Raw genomic sequence first — 6,011 nt, 5'->3', positions numbered from 1 at the left:
AAGACCTATTCATTCTGTATCGATTTTAAGACTTTCTTTGCAGGTCACAATACATTTCACAACCTTTACACAATATAGAATCCTGCATTTTAATGAATCCTGTAGCTTGCTTTATAAAATGTATGGTCTTTTGATGACTAATTTAGTTCATGGTCTAATGCACCAGTGTGTTCTTTGTTCAAGGGGTTTGATAAGAAAAATAATTACAACACTGTTACCTGGGAGACATCTGTCGTGCAGGAAACCTGCATTGTTCTGATCTATGATCACATTATTCATGTGATGAACACAGAGGAGACTAACCCCAGAGAGATTTAAACTCAATTAATTAATACCGGTATATTTTCAATAATTTTCTGCTTCTTTCAAGTCAGCTTCATGCACATCTAGTGGTCAGTTGTAAAAAGTAATATACAAATTATTACGAGGAATAGGGCTTGAAAACATACAAGGTACACAATCCTTGGCCTATTTAGCCTTGTGCATGCTCCTTACATTTGATGTTATATACGATATACAATATATATATATACGATATACATGTATTTAATAGCCCAGCTTTTTTTTACTACACGCTACTGCATTTTCCCTCCCAAATGATCCTCACTCTAATAATGTGTTATTCCTTCTGTAATTTCCATTGAATTTGGTTTCAATAAGCATTAGTTGAATTGTCATTTGTTTATTTTAAGAAGTGTTCCTCTAATCCCCCCAGGCCAACTAATAACTTAATATCCCCCAGAAAGCCTCTTAGCAAAGTCAAAACTTCTCTCCGTGATCATTTTAGATAACTACTCTCAAAAAGACAAATATAGACTTTGGAATTATAGGTCTTACAAAATAAAAACAATTTGTGTCCCATTTGAGGCAAACATGAAACAGCAGCCTATTAACCCTATAAGTCCTTGCTGGCTATTCTTCCTGAGCAGAAAATGGGTCATTGTGAGCAGGGTGATGCTTGTTGTGACCTATGGCTACCGCAGGACAAGCTAGTGTGAAATCTATTTGAGAGGTGAGCAGCTGATGAAGCTACACCACAAAGGCAATATCAACTCTCCCCCTTTTTCCTCCATCTATTCCTTTCACTCCATTATCTTCTCTTCTCTTAGCATTCCTCTGTTTAGAGACTCGAGTCCATATCCACACACACATACACACAAACACACGCACAGACACAAACTTACACAAACCTATCGCAGTTGCGTGGGAGTCGGAACTAAACATAGTTTAGTCAGACTCATCAAAGGATGCTTAGTGAAAATACTTTGATCAGACTATATTTAAGTTTATAAAATCTTGTTAACAGTCCTTACAACAGGCACAAGCGGCTTAAACTGTGGGATATTTTATATTTTGCATGAATCAATAAAATATTATGAAAAGTATAACCCCCCCCCTCCCCCCCATCTCTGTTGGGTCTGTTACCATAGCTACGATTCTGCGGGCAACCATCTGGTTTCCGTCTCCTCCAATGAGGAAGCAGGGCTGAAGCTGTAATACAAAGTAAATATGTTCATGTTTCATACTAGGAAGATTTGGGAACATGTTAACAATATGGGAAGAAGTATATGAGAAGACACAAGGGACTGTGGGGAACGCGGGAACGCTACCAAGTGATGGCGGTCGCCAGGGATTTTATCCCCAGACCCGCACAGCAGGTGAGCATCTGCCATTTTGAGAATCAACTATTCTTATTGTTCCCCTGAAGTGCATGGCGGTGGCAACCATCAAGATATGGCTTTGTGTTTCATCTATGAACTTCAAGTGAGCTCCCGGCACTAACTTCAATGGTGTGAGATGAAGGGAAAACGTTAAGATGAAACTTATTTATTTTAATTAATAAATAAATTGATCTGTACATATATAGATATACATCTATACGTTTATATATCTTTATTAGAGCTATCGGAGCTGGAGATTCTTTTAGCATATTGGCACCACAAAAAAAAACATAATTCCAACAAGACTTCTGATTGAATATCAGCGCAGCATTCAGTGTGAGGATTGGGCAATGAAGTTCATCTTTGCAGCGTTTAAGTGAATTGCTTAATATATTTCTCTATAAATTCATGGTGTAACAATCTTAATCCAGGGAAGTATTCCATATCCCACTATAAAGACCAGGAGTGGATGTGAAAACAGCCCAATTTGTTTATCGCAGGACTGTCTGTAAAGAAATGTTCGACAAAAATGTTCGATAAAAATATGCATTGACAAACGGACATCAGCCTACCACTGAGTGATCCATTAGCCTGTCGATATGGTTGTTGAAGATCGTTTGAGAAAACTGGACTCCCTTTATACCCCCCTCCCTCCCCCCATAGCAAATAGAGAAAGGACTGAAACAGTCAGACAGACCTTAGTGAAGAACCACTGATAGGTGGGCTTGTGATTAAAGATGGCGGCAGATCATATACTGCAGGCTACGAAGGAATATGTAATCACAATTCATAGGCGCGCTGTCGGAACACTGTATTTCACCACAACAAAGACAGCCAGGACAGAGCGACACACCAAGGTAAATACTGGATCCGGAATGATTAGGTTCTTTATGCCGGCAGGTCATTAAATAATTTGTGATATGATTACAACTCAGTGGTCGTATTGTTTGTTCTCATTTTGTCCCCTTTGTTGTCAAACTGTCTGTTTTAATTTCACTGCCATGCTGTTTGAGTTGGGTCCTCCTCTTTAGGCAAAGATAACAATATCAAAAGTTTTGAGGGACATGATAGCCCAGATCAAGCTAATAAACACCAAAAAATATATCTTCAGAAAAAGATCTGAGTGAACGCACGACTAATTTCTATAGTAGGGTTTGTCTGGAGCTAGGCACAGCGAGACAAAAGCCTGTCATTGGTCTAATGTCGCCAAAACATTGGTATCCTATGTTTTTAATACTTATGACAACATAATGCGTTCAAATGTAGAATGACTATTAAATAAGCACAGTGTTTGAGGCAAACTCTGAAATCCTTTGTGCAATAATCCAATCAAGGGCTTGTTTGCTGTAGTCAGTCAGGACAAAGGACATCAGCAGGACTAAAGCATATACTTTTTGACATGTCTTTTGATATGTCTGTTTCATGCAAGTGAAAGCAGAGGAAAAACACTGAATCGAACACGACAGCCCGTTTTTGCTCTGCAGATGTTTTTAACCGCTATCTTATATTATGTACCCTCAGTTTTGGAGTTGTTTTCAGTTTGTCGCACGTTTTATTTTTACTTTCAAACTGAGGAAAAGGGGGTTCTGTTCAAATAGAACTAACAGGATTTGCTTCATCAGAATGTGCTCACCGAGGATAAGCCTATTTTGGCCAAGGCCCTCAAAGGGGTAAGCCGGCATTGACAGGTGGAACAAAAGAATGCAAAGAAACCAAATATTTATTTCTAAATGGAAACATTGTCAGACATTCATCTGATCGATGCTGTACTTTAATTTAATGGGCTTCATAAACTTCAAAAAATATTCTGATCAATGAACCATTATTGTTGTTGTTATTCCCAACAGAAATGTAATGGAGGACTACATTACTTTGCATTTAGCAGTTTTAGTATACGGTCCATATCTTTTTTTAATCGGTTGGGGTACATTTGAACCACCTTTTCTAGGGGAGACAGGAAGCAGAATGAAAAAGGAGGGAAGGGGGGGCGGGTGTTTTGTAAGTCTGGCCTATCTGACTTCCTAGTAAGGACACTGTAAGTGAGTGGTCAGTGTGCAGTCTCACCTACATCCTGTTTCACCCACTGGCTTCAGAAGCCCACAACTGGGCCAGTTCTGGCAAAACAGCAGGACGCTTGGACACGCTGAGCTGGTATAGTCGGAGGGCCCAGTCCAAGCTTCCCCTCGCTGCTCAAAATGTACTTTTGACGTGATCAGGCTTTGATGCTCTTCAGGGTTGATGCATGGGCCTGTAGCACCCATTGAGGGTCAGCAATACGTCTTTCCCTATAGCTCCTGCTGTCTTTTGTCCATCAGACAGAGGAGGGGGCTAGAAAAGAAAAAGGGAAATGATAAGGATAAAGTTAGTAACCATAGGAGATTCCTGATGGTGAATCCAGAACTTGAACAAAAGAAAATACAGCTTTTGTTAGTATTTTAGATGTTGTACCTGTACTGCTCTGTCTTAATAATATATGTATAATGAAGGTACAATACAATTATACCAATGGGTCCACTATTAATATAATGTCATAGTATATCGCATATACAGTATGCTAGATATATATGAATTATGGTGGATATAATATGCCTAAATTAATTAAACCCACAAACTCTGATCCATGAGTGAGCTGTGTTTAATTTCAGTGTACGTAATGTATAATTGCATGTGCATCATTTGTCTTGGCTAGGGAATATATGTGTTTATACACATTTAAAATACAGCGCTGCTGAGAGAGTGGATTTCAATGATTCTCTCATTAAAGAAACAAGTAGCTTACATTGATCATTTATCATAGAAACCACTGGTAATGTATTCACCCATAAAACATTTTGTCACGATCGATCATCAAGCCACAGGAAATAACTTTGCCACCATTATCAACATCACCATCATCATCATTGTGCATTATTTGTACACACATACCAGGTGTACTCACGTTGCAAAAATGTTATGTAGGCTATATGATTGTATACATAAAAGGTAAATTAAGGCAGGAAACTCTTGGCAATGGAAAGTTCTACATGCCATCAATGGAAATGTATTCAGGAAGGAGTAGTTAGGTTGCAGGATTATCACAATAAAAGTTCACTCTCAATAATCTTGAAACTGCTCAAGGCATGTTCTAAAATTGAAACTGCAACCTACTTTGCTTTGAGAAAATGATATACAATTCATATTTTAGGTCCATAGTATGCTGGTGTTAAATTTAAATTCTTCAAGTCACACCGCCATGCTCCACCACATAATTTAATGAGTAACGTTAGGCCTAATACAAGTGCATTCCTAAAATACAGAGAGAAGATATTGAATCGTATGACATCTACAAAGTTAGCCATGGGGTCAAAGGTTATTCTTCTGAACATTGTACTGTTAGCCACAGTGAAAGGATGTGTTTTTCTGTCTTGTTTCAAGACTGCTTTGGTTTATATATATATATATATATATATATATATATATATATATATATATCCTATGTATAATTATCTGCAATCATACATAATGTGCATATGTAATTACTAGGGCTTAACACATTTTATGAAACACAAATGCAATTTCTTTTTCAGGAGCAAATGGAGGGAAAATAGCAGTTGTTTTCAGCAACGTTATCCCTGGTTGCCTAACCACTGGATGTGATCATGAGAGGAAGTCAACCTCTCGAGGTGCTCTTAAAAGACCCGCCAATGGACCAACGTGGGGACGGATGTCCTGGTGGAGGAGGCGCGTGCCCAGAGTCCAGTGGCCACCTCAAGGTGATTACTGTGTAGTGTGTAGTGTGTGTGTAGTGTGTGTGTCTGTGTAGTGTGGGCTGGTTGTTAGTGTGTGGGCTGGTTGTTGTTACTGTAGGCTGGTTGTTATTGTGTAGTAAACCGTTGTTGCCTCGTATGGTCTGCATGTTGTGGCGAACATTAATATGTCATTTCTTGCTTGTTTGTTGGTTTGAGTTGGAACATATGTGTATGCTACTGGAAAGAAACCCATGCTTACTGCTGCATATTTAACTTACCCCACGTTTCAGAGAAAACATTCAGCGTAGATTTGTTTGAATTGTTGCATACGTCTTCCTTATATCAATACATTTCGGTTTGGTTGTTAACCCCCTGTTAATCTATCTATCTATCTATCTATCCATCTATCCATCTATCTATCTATCTATCTATCTATCTATCTATCTATCTATCTATCTATCTATCTATCTATAATACACTGGGCAATGAGCAGGTGGCGGTGTCTGTCGACATTACCTCAGTAATAACTAAACTAAATGGGCATCTTATTTTTGAACCGTCGTGTAATGCGCCCCGTGACCACGCGGGGCGCTGTGGATCATGTGTTTTGTAGCCGCTGCCC

Source organism: Micromesistius poutassou (assembly GCF_964030765.1).
Source record: "Micromesistius poutassou genome assembly, chromosome: 1".
Taxonomy (NCBI): domain Eukaryota; kingdom Metazoa; phylum Chordata; class Actinopteri; order Gadiformes; family Gadidae; genus Micromesistius; species Micromesistius poutassou.
Note: the sequence above shows the minus strand (reverse complement) of the source record.